At 34.0% G+C, this 15,595-nt stretch overlaps 1 protein-coding gene across 17 annotated transcripts in view; it reads right to left on the bottom strand.

The window, feature by feature from the left end:
- Positions 1–15,595, bottom strand: part of SOX5 (SRY-box transcription factor 5) — a 1,011,218-nt gene that overhangs the window by 89,483 nt on the left and 906,140 nt on the right. The gene's annotated exons all lie outside the window — the stretch shown is intronic.

The following is a 15,595-nucleotide window of genomic DNA, read 5'->3' as shown; positions in this document are numbered from 1 at the left end:
ATGGATGAATCAATAAACAAACTGTGGTACATCGATACAATGGGATATTATTCAGCCTTAAAAAGGTATGGAATTCTTTTTTTTTTTTTTTTGAGATAAAGTGTATCTCACCTTATTACCCCTGGTGGAGTGCAATGGCGCGATCTCGGCTCACCGCAACCTCCGCCTCCTGGGTTCAGGCAATTCTCCTGCCTCAGCCTCCTGAGTAGCTGGGATTACAGGCACACACCACCATGCCCAGCTAATTTTTTGTATTTTTAGTAGAGACGGGGTTTCACCATGTTGACCAGGATGGTCTCGATCTCTTGACCTCGTGATCCACCCGCCTCGGCCTCCCAAAGTGCTGGGATTACAGGCTTGAGCCACCGCGCCCGGCGTTTTTGGAATTCTAACATATAGTACAACATAGATGAACACTGAAGATATTATGCTAAATGAATAAAATCATATATGGAAGGCCAAATACTGTACGATTAAGTAATGTGAGGTACCTAGAATAGTTAAATTCATACAGAGCGAAGGTAGAATACTAGTTACTAGAGCTGAGGAGGTGGCAGAATGAGCAGTTGTTGAAAAAACTACAAAAGGGTGTAAGTTTCAGTATGGGATGATGAAAATGTTCTGGAGACGGGGAGTGATGGTTGCACAACAGTGTAAATGTAAGTAATGCCATTGAACTGTGTACTTAAAAATGATTAATGTGGTAAACTTTATGTTAAACAAAATTTGACCATGATAAAAAGAAACCTATAGAGGATTCACAAAATTAGTAAAGTTTTAGGTCACAATTAAAATTTTTAAGAATAAAATTAAAACCAGAAATTTACCCTAGCAAAATAAGGTGAGGGGTAAATATACCGAGAAAACCAAGTGCATACTTTCTAGAGCAAATGCTGGACTGAAAGACACTAGACAGAGTTGAAAGCAGTATTAAAATGGAGGGACTGAAAGAACACGTATTGCAGTGTAAGACACCTGGTTCCTCCCCACTCTCAAACTCCACTGTCTTATCAGCCAGTCTTAGACTTTCTCAGGAGGAGATTGGAGAATTGCTTTCTGAGGTTGTCTAGGAAATCAAGAGAATTTTGGGGGTTGATGGATCTGTCCCATATCCTGATTACAGAGGTGGCGAAAACTCAGAATTGTACATCTAAAATATAGCCAATTTTACTGTATGTTAATTTTAGAAATTAAAAAAAAAAAGAGAGATACAAATGCAACAAAATAAAAAGGATCTCACACAACAATTTTGGCTTTTAATTTTTAAACATTTTGGCCTTTCTTCCCAAGAAAGAGTTAGAAAGTGGGACTTTGCTACCGTTGTAGATTATAAAGGTTTTCTAAAACAATAGATAATTTAGATTGATCCCTATATATGTGTAGTATGTCATATGGGTATAAAGATTGAATAACAAATGTTTTAAGTGTGCAAGAGAGCAGGTAGTCAGGGTTCACCATCCACCATTAAAGATAATAAGAAAATAATGTACTGATAGTAGACTATTGAATAAGCAAAGTGAAAAGTAATTCTTTCCATTTCAGCTGATGCTAAGAAACCAATTGTGCAGTACTGAGTACAAAAATAATGAGCTGTGCTTCCACCTCTACGTTTTTCCTTGCCAAGGGAACTCACACTTCCTTCCCAATCTCTGAAACACAGTTTGAAAACATCTCATTCTAATGGGAGAGTGGGTGAAAGTGGGGGCTGTTATTGGTGTTATGGTCTAAATGGAATCCTTTCTCTTTAAAGTTATTTGGCTTTAAATAACTTTAAATAACAAAGAGATGAAATATGGATGAAAACATTTTAAAGCTTGTATCTTCTAATATCTATGATGTTATCAATTATTTAGACAAAGTAGTCCGAGATATCTTTTTCTTTGATATCCACCATCCTTGCCACTTGAAATTCTCAATTCCAACTCTTGACTCATGTGCTCATATATCGATTACTAATAGAATTGTTTAGCCTACAAGCGAATATTTCTTTTTTTGAGACAGAATCTCGCCCTGTCACCCAGGCTGGAGTGTCGTGGTGCAATCTCAAGTCACTGCAACCTCCACCTACCGGGTTCAAGTGATTCACCTGCCTCAGCCTCCTGAGTAGCTGGGACTATAGGCATATGCCACCATGCCCGCCTAATTTTTGCATTTTTAGTAGAGACAGGGTTTCACCATGCTGGTTAGGCTGGTCTCAAACTATTGACCTCGTGATCCGCCCACCTTGGCCGCCCAAAGTGCTGGGATTACAGGTGTGAGCCACTGCACCAGGCCTCAAGCAAATATTTCTAAAGAAGACAGTCCCTCCATTGTTTCAACAACTGTGGGAGAATGAAAAGGTAGCCAGAACTTGCAAAAAAAAGAGGAGAAAATTATTGAAGAAAATAGTTGAGGGGAAGAAAGAGGTAAAGAGGAATTAACAGAGGGAGATGCTTAAACACAGAGGAAAAAATGAAGAAAAAGACGAAAAAAGACAGAAAAGAGAGAAAGAGACAGATAAATAGAGATAGTCAAGAAATAGAAGCAATGACCTTTAGCAGTAGGATATAAATACTCCCACAAGCATAGCGTTCCAATAACGGAACACCAGGCATAAGTGGGTTAATTCACTGCTGTATTTGTAGAACAATATGGGAGGTTAGAATGGATCATCATAGGTAGGCCAACTACTTTGGTTGTCTTTGTAGTGCCCTAACTATTCATTCTTGTTTTTAACTCTCTTTATTACAACAAATACTACAAATTTCCAGTAACACAATGGCTTGCCCTTCAAAGAGGAATGTTTATTCCTTTCACAAATAACTGTTAATGCTATTAAAGCAAAGCTCTATTACCTCTTATGGAATGGAGAAAAAGAGAGAAACAGATTATTTGTATTTTTAGTAAGAACTAAAACATACATATTTGTAATCTGCCATACAGAAGAAAGTATTTTTATACTTAAGGGATATTTTGTTTTACAAAGACTTTCTGCTTGAGTGAAATATGAGGACTTGGCTCCCAAAGGTGTTCAACCCAAACTTAAATTAAGATGAATTTCTCTATTTGCCTTAAACCTCTATACTGCAGAATATAATTTCTGCATCCAAGAAAGTTACTTGCTAACTTGAAATATGGATAGGCTCTTTGCCAGTTTTATACCCTTAAATCTAGGAGATAATGATGAATATAACAGCTAATGAGGCTGAATTCTTATGCTGTGCTGAGTATTTTGTGTGTGCCTCGTCATTTAATCCTCACAATACTTTTATGTAGAAATAACAGTATCTCATTTTACAGGTGAAGACAGAGACTAAGAGATATTCAATATTTTGATCAAAGATACATGCAAATAAGGCCCGTGTTATCCTAGAGCTCAAGCTCATAACCCATTACCTTATACCTACCATTTAAATATTATTATTGTAAGTTTTAACATTTGTAAATGTTTAAATAAATTAGTGGAATGTGTTTTAAAGGAAAAAAAAACACACACCTCAAGTCATCAAAGTCATGTAGTTGATTACTCTCTCTCAATATACCAGTATACTACTAACTGGTTACAACATAAATATTGAATGTATGAAAACTCAGTATTTTATGGTTTTATATTATATTTAATGCTAGGCTTGCATCTCAGGTAACATAAAAATATCCAAATTAAAAATTTCTCTGGAAGACAACCAAAAGCAGAATGAATCAAACAAAAACAAGGATAAAAATAAAGAACATGTAAGGGCCTTTAATTTTTTTTATTGTGTGGTTAAGTGTCTTTGCTTATCTCCTTTCCATTAATCAAATATTTTAGTTGTAGTATTCCTAATAATTTAAAATTTCTTTTAAACCAAAGAATGAAATCCAGGGGTGGGGCAGGGAACTAGCCATATGAAAAATACTTAGAGCACATATTTAAAATAGTAGGAGTTATATGCTACAGTACAGTGAAATTTCAGATGGCAAACTCTCTGTTATCTTAAACAACTATTACAGATGAAAGGACAATGTTTTCCATAGTTCTGCTTCACTCCATAAAGGAAGTAATTGTAACTTTCACTAACACTATTACTTTTAAAATTATATGTTGAAGAAGTTGTAGTCATGGAGAAAGCAAGACATAATATTGTTGTAGTTTTCATGTTAGAGGCATTAATTACGCTACCCCAAAGCTCACTGTAGCAAATAATTTGCAAGCATACTTTGAGTTTGTTCCTCCATTTCTTCCTGTTCACTTTCTTCATTCAAGGAGTAGTTGGATAAGAAAAAGGAGTATGGTATTAAGAGAAAGGTCAAAGTTAAGAAAAATGGAATAACCAGCGTTCATCCCTCCCTTTCCTCTTGTTTTCATACCCTAAATTTGGCAGGAAAATACTGAAACTGCCACAGGAAACAGCAAATCTGAAATGTGCAGGGTTGGCTTAAGCTATTTTTTTTTTTTCTGTAGGAATCAAATAGGGTTCTATTTTCAAGTCTTATGAAGGCACTTGCCAACCAAGCCTAGCTCAAAATTGTAATGTGGTTTTTCTTCTTGGTGTTTCTCTCAGAAGAGTTCATTCATGACTGTAAAATCTTATCTGCATGATTATATAATCATTTTTGAATACTATCTTTCTTCTAAGAAGCAAATAAAATGTCATCAAGACTTGTGATATAAACAATCTCACTTTGAACCTTCTATGTACAAATAGATATGAAACAGCATGCTTCTCTGTTATTTTGTTTTCTAAATTCCTTGATCTTTCAATAGCTTTCCACAAAAGGATTAATTCACAGAACACAATCACTGAACTCAGCAAAATGAAAGCAATTCAGAAGGTTGCCATTGTTATCAATATGCAAATCCTAACCATTGTTTTATTCATTCTTTCTTAATTTAATGGCCTAAGTGCAAAATTAACAATTTTTCTTCCTTTTAAGCAAAACAACTTAAAAATAACATATACAAATATATGCATTTAATTTTCAGTTCCTAGGATTCTGGGCACGCTTTTGTTAATATCTGCTTTAGCCAGGTCACTATTTAGAGTCTAAATTGCGTCGTCTATAAAATTAAGGAGGTGAAGTAGAAGAATGGTTTTCAAGTTTTGTTTAGCAGCAGAAATCTTTAACTCAATTTTAACCAGCAGAACTTAATATATAAAACGAGTCAATGGTACTATTTGGAGGATGCTTGAAGATACTTTGACTCCAGTGAATAGTTTGAAACAACATATTCAGCCATCTCTGAGGTCTTTTTCATTTCAAATATACTTGTTAGAATGATAGATTGTTTGCCTTTCTTCAAACTCTGTTCCACTCTCATATTTCATTCATACTCTTAAATTTCAACCTCCTCTATAATCCACCAAGGATTCTTGACTGATTCATCTTTAGATTCCTTATAATGCTTAGCTTACAAAGAATAAATATTTGCTGAATAAATAAAGTTTCCAGGATACTATGGGTCTATAAAAATAATTCACTTTCACATTCAAGTTTGAAATAAAACTGTTTTGTCAAAAAAAGTTTTCTCAATTCAAGAAATAATTTTGCTATAGACAACATATAGGTAGAATAAGTGACATGTATCCTAGTTTACTAGGACATGTATCTACTATCTAGGAAATAAACATCTAATGGCTTTATAAGAAAATATTTTTATATTATTTATAAAAATTGCATATTACATTAAAAGCACCTATGTAACAATTATTTATTTTAAACTTTATAAGAAATTTATTTAGAATACTTAGAGGCAGCACATAGAAACAATTCATTTGCATTACCTCCATGGAAAAATGGGAATTGACTGGAGATATTATTCTCATTTTACAGATATAAATATTGAAACAAGGAATGAACAATAGTAAAATTGGAAAACTACCCTTCACGTAACTACCCAGATTGTCTTCTGGATAAGTTAAACTCATTGCCTCCCATAGATTCTTGTGATGGGCCTTTATTTTATACCGCAGCGGGGAATAAAATTATTTCTTCAAAAATAAGACATTTTGTCTCAGTTTTATTAACATACTTTAGATGTTTCTCTGAAACATATGGAAAGTCTGCCATGCCCTAATTTTTAAGACTTCCTTTAAGCAATAAAAAATAGTTTTAAAATCTATTAATAATAATTATTAATCAGTCAATACTACTAAATATTAATTCTAATGTAGCATATGGTATTTGAGAAATGAAAATACATTTATTGTTCCAAGACTTTGGATGCATTATCTCATTTAATCTTCAACAATAAGAGATCATTTATACCCACATTTTACAGACAAGAAAATTGAGCATGGAGAGGTTTGGTAACTTGCCCAGAGTCACAGAGCTAGTAAGTAACAGTACAATCATTCACAGAAGAGAGGGCTGCAAGAACCACACTCATAACCATTATGTTATACTGCCTCTCAGTAAATAATGTGCTTCTTAAAATATTAATCTAAATAGCTTAATAAAATAAAATTGCTTTCATCTTTTTATCTCTCCTCTAATTATCCCCTAAGACATTAAATTTTTATGTGTATATGTGTATATATAATTAAGCAAATTTTTCTGTATATAATTAAGACTCCATCCTATGTTACAAGTTGTATGCAATGCAATTTATATGTCCCAGTAGCATGCTTTGACTTCACCATACAAATAATGGATAAAAATCCATGGATAATATTCAATAGTTTTCTAGTATCAACAACAACAACAACAACAACAAGAAGCCTCAGCATTTGTTCCTCTTAAGGAGCATCTCTCTTAATTTGGGTTATGAGTCCTATTAAATTGATAACTTTTATTTAGGTAAAATTTTACTCCCAAGATTGAATTTGTCTTCATAAAACATTCCTTAAATAAATTAAAGAATACTAGTAACACAAACTAAACCAACAATTAGCCTAAAGAACAAATTTCTAAGATAAACATAACCTGTGACCTTGAAAAATATTAGTTGCCCTCTCTTCTTATCCATAGCCAAGTCTATAGAAAACTGAATATTTCTGTTTTTCTTGATAATTAAAAAAAAACTGTATACTTTAAATATTTCAATAAACTGATATTGTTCATAGAATTACGTCTACTGCTGGTGTTGGGCCAGTAATTTGTTTAGGTACATTAATTAGCCCAGAAACATTTTAGAGTCACCTAAAACATGTTTTGATTAAGATAACACAGGATACTATCAAGGAATGGGCACGGACTTGTGACCAGAAAACCTGGCACTGACTAAAGTTATATAGCTTTAGTATAGGTAATAACAAAATTGCAAATATAATTTTAAAATTTACCATTTACTTTTTGGTCATTACAATAAAAATGAACACTTTAGAAAAACACACGTGTACTGACGTTTCTGTTAGCATATAATGAGACATCATGAAGTTGCTGAAAGCAAGAAAACACAGAAATATTATGAAAAAGACACTGTGTGTACTGACTCCATTGTTTAAATGTCAAACACCTCCTGGGAACTCTAGCGGTGGTAATAACTGTGGAAGCAGTTCCTAATAGTTTCTTCCTTAAAGGGGATTCTTGAAAAACTGCTAGGCTCTGACTCTAGCCCATATGGGCTTGGAAAAGTCAGGGAAAATGTTGGCTGCACTTTTTCAGGCCTATTTGCATATGTTCTTTAGTATGCAGAATGTCTCTGTATATAATTTAATTGTTGTTGGGTTTTTTTGCCTTTATTAATACATATGCAAATGACTCACTCTTGCAGCTGTGCTGTATTAATCATATGTGTGCTTCTGTCTGTCTGCCCTGCAGGCTCAGGGTCCAAGGGAGAGGAAAAGGGGGAATTCAGTCTTTTAACCTGCAAGAAAACTCACTCAGGCAGACAGAAGTCCAACAACAAACAGCACACCAGGGTTGCAACTGAAATGAAGAGCAGTTGATCATTATTCACCCTGTACGAAAACGATATGACCTAAAAGTTAAACTGAGTAGTACAGTATTTTGGTAGGTAAAGATGACTACTTAACAAGTATACATTCTTGTAAGTAATTCCTTCAATAACAAGATAAAAATTCTCACATCTAGACCATTCTATATGGTTATTACTTCCTTATAGATTTTCTGGAACTTTCTCTTAGCCAAGCATACAAAGCCATGCTCAGTCACTCACAGTGCTGGGAAATATGGAACATTCATTTATCTGTGTCCTGTCATAATGACTGACTTTCTTTAGAGACTGGCAGGACTTTGATAAAAAGATGAACTTCAGTATTTCATCCGCCTCTACCTTGATGTTACTCTCCATCAGACAGGAGCTTAAGCCATTTCCAGTTTTACTTCCTATACCTATAATTGCTATGAAAAAAGATTGATTTCAGTTGATATTTTGTATGATTCATTCTACAACATGATCACACATCATCTATCATCTTCTCTATTCCAGAGAATGCATGCTACTAATATTACTGGTTACTGGAGCTGTAAGCCCATGAGATTTCATTTATAACAACTGGGAATTTTGAGCCTTTATTCTAAAAATATTATTATAAATTTTAAAAATAGACATACTAAAATTATTTTAAAAGTTTAAGTCAATAAAAATCATGATTGAATGCTACTTGCTTATGCTGAGTAAAATATGACTGTCCCAAAAGAATTTCAATCTTTTTTTTCCTTCTGCTTATCACTATCAATCATTGGTTGGAGTCAACATTTTTGGCTTCCTATAGGTAGAACAGGTGGCAACCATCTTTTGGCCAAGACAAATACAGTATTTATAAAGTGAGAAATAAGTGGATAAATATTTCCTTCTAATTTCAAATTTTAGAAGTGTAGCAAAAAAAGCCAGAAACAGTATATTACAGAAGAATTATTACTATTAAAAATATTCATGATGCCCATTAAGTAAAATGCAAATTATAACAAAAATGAATATGAGAAATAAATCCTAGATGGATTGTTGCCATCATTTGATCTTATTAATTAGAAACAGATGATTCACTTAGCTGATTTTTATCTTGTCACAAATGCCCAAAAATTCAAAGTATAACTAAATTTTGTGTAAATAGTGATACTTTTAATATTGAAATGAACATAGATAAGTATGCTATATAAATGAATCCTTCACCTTATGAAGAGTTGGCATCGGTATAATAAATAAACATCAAAATCATCATTGGCTCCTCCTGGAGGTAAAAAACAGTAATTAAGGATGAAGAAGAATTAAAAAAGAAGGAAGGGGATGAAGAGAGAGGAGGGCAAACTCAGTGTATGAGATTGCTAATTGGCTAGTAATTATTTTGATAAACACATCCTTCCATTATTCAGAAATAATTTACTTCAGTATTGTATTGGCAAGATAAACTATAATGAGTCAAATAAAAGTACCTCCAGTAGTTCATATTTTTATATATTTCTGTACATATATTAACACGTAATATAGAAATTCTTAATTATTGGAATATTTGGTCATTTATAGTGAATTATAATATTTTTTTTAAATTAGATAAACTGTAATAAGTGCTAAAACACATTCTTTATGCCGCAGCCAATTGTTATAAGATAAAAGGAGGAAACAACAAAAGAGAGAGAGCTGTGGATTTTTCATAATCTTAGAATCTTCCAATGGGGGCAAGAAAAAACATCAAGTTCCCTGGCCATTAAATTACTATCATTTACTGCAGAAATCAATATATGCTGCTTTGTTTTATTAATAATTATTATGACCATTAGCCATGATAGTTTCTTTCATTTGCAAGTATGCATTGAATACCTGCTATTTGCTCGGCATTCTTCTGGATACCTAAGATATGTTATTGAACAACAGCAGCAATTCCTGTCCTGGTGGGGCAGTACGTTTGAAAAATAAAGATGATAAACAAGGAACATAATACATTTTATAGTATGTTTGAAGTGACTAGTGCTACAGAGAAAAATGTGGAATCAAAGAGTTAGGAAGTGTGATATCTATTAGGATCCCCATTTTATGATTTTAAATAGGTTGGTTAAGGTAGGCCTCACAGAGAGGGTATTAGAGTAAATACTTGAATGAAGTGAAAGAATTAGCCTTCCATGCAGAAGGAGGGGCTAGAGAGAACAGCACAAATCTCTAGGAAGGGAGTATGTCTTGGTAAGTTAAGGGCCAGAAAAGAGCCTAATGTATCCAGAATAGATTGAGCAGGTGGTGTGGAGCAAAACAGTCATAAAAATAATTTTTGTAAACACTAGTGCCAAACATGGTACTAGGCACAGAGAGTGTTTTCATAAGTTTCTTTTATTTCATTAATTGAGAATCGTTTATTATAAAATTTCAACATTATCTGAATTAACCAAATTCAAACTATTGTTTTCTTCTATGAGTCAATCATGCCTTTGATGTTTGAATTTTTGCTATTGTCTCGTTTTAAAAGGTGGAGATTAATAAATATAGAAAACTAATTATTAGTATTCAGCTTAATTTCAATACTATAAAGCAAGATAGCTATTTGAGCAAAATCGATGAATAATTTATTAAAAGTATACTGCTAAGATTCATTCTTCATTCTTTACTTAACACATATTTATTGAGTCCATAATATATTTCAAGCACTGGGTTTAAGTGCGAATGATGGTGAACCATTGACTCTACAGATTTTACCATCTGGTAGATGCCAGAAAGTAGGATTTTAAACATTCTACCAGCGCTGTGAGAAGGGAAATACAGTGTGCTCTCAGAACACATGGGAGCTACTTTAAGCCAGACTTAAAACCAATGAAGTCTTCCCTGAAAAAAGTGATGTTTTAACATGAAATCTGAGGGGTAAGAGGGAGTTGTTGGTTAGCAAAGATGGTGAGTAATGGGGTTATTTCCTGGGGTTATTCCAGGAAGAGGAAACACCACTTGCAAAGATCCAGAGTGGAGGAAGAATTTCAAGACACCAGAGAGTCATTTAAGGTCCTTGAGCAGGAAGAGGACATGACAAAATTTTCTAAAATCAGAAAGATTATTCTGACGAATGTATAGTGAAGACTGCATTGAAGGGTGTAAGATCAAAATAGAAAGACGAGTTTAGGGGCTGCTGTGGTGAATTAGGAACGTAATAAGGATAGCTCAACCCAAACGAGTGGCAATTATGATGGAAAGAAATGGATAGATTCTTGTTATATTAGAAGGTGGAATGAAAAGCTAGTGAATGAACAGATGTATGGGGAAGAGGGTGGAAGAGAAGCTAAGGAGAGCTCTCATGTTTCTGGGTTGAGAAATAGATGAAACGGTGTCATTCACTAAGATCAAATAATAAGGAAGTCTAGAGACAAGGCAGACAACTACTGATGAGTTCTGTTTTGGACTCAGTTTATGGTGTCTGTAAATTTCTGTATATTTACTCTTCATGGTAAACAAGCAGCTGGCTGATGTGAATTTGAAGCTCAAGGAAGATTTAAAATACATAAATAAAAATATAAATTTAATATTTAAAAAATAACGTAAATGGTATCTGTGGCAAATGCTAATTTGTATTATTTATATACATGATCTAGATTCAGTTGATTTTCTCCATAAAAAATAAAAAATATCTATGATGATTTTTAGAATATTTTAACTGCTTCTAAAAGTATACAGTAAGGTGATTTTTTTTACAAGAAGGGTTTTTTTTTATTCTATGATAAGGATCTCCAGGGATATAAAATAATAGTTAAGAAATAAACAGTTTTCTTTAAGGCATGCCATTTTGCTTGTCTTTTAAGATAATTGTACTCATCTGCACTCTTTAATAAAAATTCTGGATTTACTTATTATAGTATTACCCAAGTGTGAACAATTGTATGCAAAATAATGGTGTGAACAATTATATACACAAGGTTATTTCAAATGAAAACAAGTGTGAACAATTATATGCAAAAGGTTATTTCAAATGAAAACACATATGGTAGGTAAACAAAGTCAACCATGAGTAGGAATGAATAATGTCCCTCATTAAATCTAGGTGTTCAAAAAGAAGTACTTGAATTAACATATATCCATGTCAAGAGGCATGAAATAGAAAATTCAGAGTCTGAAGTATACAGCTGTCATTATGAATCCTGCTACTCCTTTCATTATTGCAAAGCACACAGGGTATTTGTATTAATGTCAATTAATCAGAATTATTGTCATAATTTCATTAGCTGGTTACGAGTTAACAAATGTCTGGAGAGGGAAAATGTCTCCAAAGTTTAACATAAAGTCTCCTGTACTTGAAGCAGCAAATATAATTGTTTAAAGACCATAGATTTTGGACTCTGTGAACCAGCTTTCTTCTTTGTCAAATGGAGATATTAACACATAACACAAAATGTTGTAATACAAATTTAATAAGATAATCCTTGGAAAATATTTACCAGGGAACCTAGCTTAAGAAAATATTCCATAGCCATGGCTTATATTAACTAGTGACATCAGTTGTTATGGCACTTTATATGAGTTAAAATCATTATGTCTGAACCCAAGGAAAAGGAAACAGCATCCTTTGGGGTTTAAAATATATATCCCCTCCACATTATTCTCAATACCACTGAATAAAGGTTAATTCAGATAACCACTAGTTCTTTGACAAGGCTATTTCAGTTGTTACTCCGACTGGTCTTTCTGCTGTTACCTCAACCCATTAGAGCTGTGAGCTTATCACTACCTACTTAAAACACACACGAACAGATTACAAAAACAGAAAACAAGTAAGTAAACAAGACAACAACAACAAAAACTCTTCAATGTTCTAAAGAAAGACACCAGCAATTGGTACTAGACAACATCCACACCACCAACCATATTCCGCTTATTAAAACCAAGCTGATCTGGCCCTATGTCAATCAATGCTCATGAATGTCTCTCACCGCTGTCTCTCGTTCTCCCCACCCCATCTTTCCATTCCCACAATATATATGAGCTGATGTCTGGTGAGGGACCTGAGGAGAGAGAAGATTGGGTTAACAGCTTTACAGGGGGGCTTGATTCTTAGTGTTCTTCCCTCCCTTACCCAAAAGGCAGAATTCATAAAAGCTAGAGAAGCCAGAATAAAGCAAAAACTTGAATGTTGTTCCTCAACTGGTTGTTTGTTGAGCTAAAATCCTAAGGACTCCTCCTCCATCAGTAGTGTGGTAAGAAAGGTCTTAGGAGAACTAGACAGTGTACAGCTTGGTGATGTATTACGTAACTAAAGATATAGTAATGCCTGTTTTCTCTTCTGAAGTTTTCTAAAGCTGGGGGTGGGTTGCTGGAAAACAGTGAGGTGTTTGCTGCAGGCTGAGATGAGGATGGTGATATACTGTCATCACAGTACTAACAGGGCACAGAAGAGGACTTTAGTAGAAGACTCCAGGGTTCTCCATGGAAGAGCATAGAGGATGAACAAAGGCACACGTCATGCTACTCATGCAGCTCCTAGCCAATAGTGGTGACACCCCAAAGAAAAAATGGATAGGAAGCACAGATCAACAGACCTGCTACCCCTTTCTTAACAGGCCAAGGAAACCTGTTCAATACACAAGAAAATAACACATATACTATCTCCACGGTATCTCAGGGCAGACATACCTTTCTAAACCCACATCTGCACAGGAACAAAATTTGAGCTGCAGAAGCAAAAGAGTAGGCTGAACCCTTCTTACCTCTGGTCTCTAGAGCTGGGACTCCTGCCTAATGATGGAAGGGGAAGCAGTGAGATATGAACTGGATATGAGATTCAAGTTTCTAGCAGGTCTGAATTTTAATAACTGAAAGGACTGGAATGTGATGCAGTCTATTCAAGGTATTATTAAGAGATGGAAAACAGAGATTTAACAGAGCGCAATTAAAAGCAGAGTTTGGAGAAAATTAAAACCGGCCCATATATTATACTCTACTGAGATGAAACATCTCCAAAGTAGGTTTAAAAGATTGGGGTGAATTTTGGGTAAGGCTTATAATAAAACACCTGACTAGGCATTGTAGTTAGCTTTGCTCTCACCCATCTTGGCAGGCTTGTGGAGAAAAAGAAGAATTTGGATGCTGTTTTAAAGCAAGGAGAGGGAGAGTAACAGACATCCTTTGCAGCTCTGGGAAAGACTGAAGTCAAGGTCAAGGGGTCTGTGAATATTGTGTTAGGAACAAGTAGAAAAGTGAGTTGGTATAACCACCCTAGCAAAAGTGAGAATCACTCCACTTCAAAGAAAAGCCAGGTTCTCTGATATGACATGCTTTGGGCATGTGTTTACATCTGAGTAACAGTTAATTTCTCACTGCAAAAATAAAAAAAAATTGTATGTTCGTATGTTTATGTGATGTGTTTTAATAGTAGCTGATGGCTTTCCATGAAAAACTTTTGGATTAATTCTCTTGCTATACTACAGTGTTGATTATTTGAGGCTCTAAAACTCATGAATTTTAATGGTTACAATACCACTTTCATGAAAGGAACTTTATTCCATTTACATATATAATTATAGTTAAAATGAGCATATATGTTTGGTGTCTAAAGTTGCTTTTGTTCGGTGACAAATTGTTTATATTTTAATATCTTAAGATAATCTTAATATAAAGAATAAAAATACAAATTATATATAAAGAATAAAATATAAATATATATAAAATATTATATAAAATATATATAAATAAAAATACAAATTAGCTTCAAATATTCTCATACGGTCTCTACAGAAAACATTGTTTAGATTGTTGCTTAACATAGCTGCTTTCGAAGAGAGTCCTGCAATGAACACAGGAGTTGCCTCTAACTGGCGTCATTTCCTCTCATCACTAATCCAACGGTCAAAGAATGTCTTACTTTGAAAACCGACATCCGAAATCTCTAAAACTCCTATTCCTATATTTAAATCGATTGCTGGATATTATTCCCTCTTGCTAATTCCACTATTCTTTTTAGTTTTACCGATTACAATCACTTTTTCACGTTAGTTATTCCCCAGGCACATTTCAAAGGGTAACAAATGTTATGTTACTTTCATTGTCCCCATGACGCCAACACTTCTCAAGGCGTTTCCAGCTCAAAGAAAACAGATACAGTGTAGTTCTTCACAGTGAAGGTAGAATAGAAATGAATGTTATTAACCTCTGTAGAACTCGGTATGACTCAGCTTTCACACTGGTAGTTCCTCCTGTGAAACCCAACCGGTCTTCTGACAAACCCATGTACAGACCAGAGGTATCTGTCTCTCGATGCTACAATATAAAACTACATTTTCCTTATACACTAAGATCATGTATTATGACAATACGTTTTCATGAATAAAAATAGGTTTTATTAAGTATAACTGCTTTATTTCTGGCTTCATAGGCAGGCATACTGTGTCTTTCAGGATAATGAACATATAAAACTTCTCACAAGAGGAGAGTAATCCTATTATTAGATGATTTTCTATTCCCATTAATTGCATAATCACAAGGTCCACAATGACAGAAACTAAGGAATGTTTTCTGGGATGTTGATTCAAAAATGTAGACAGTTAATGAAAGCTACCTGTTACTATAATTGCCTTGACTTTCTTTTCAACCTCACAGACAAAGTTTCTAAAATCACTTGGACATCTGGTAAAATTAACATTGACATTCTCGGATTATAGGAATATGTATTCTGCATGGCTAGAAAGGTCTTAATTGGGATGACTGGGATAAAGTTGTGCTTAGTTCGTCTCTAGCTTATTGGGTCTACGTTTCCTCGCCTGCCCAACTGAGCTC

The sequence above is a fragment of the Sapajus apella genome, unplaced genomic scaffold (assembly GCF_009761245.1).
Source record: "Sapajus apella isolate SASKATOON/1434 unplaced genomic scaffold, GSC_monkey_1.0 scaffold2, whole genome shotgun sequence".
NCBI classification, from domain to species: Eukaryota; Metazoa; Chordata; class Mammalia; order Primates; family Cebidae; genus Sapajus; species Sapajus apella.
The sequence above is the reverse complement of the archived record's forward strand: the minus strand, read 5'-3'. Positions and strand labels throughout refer to the sequence as shown.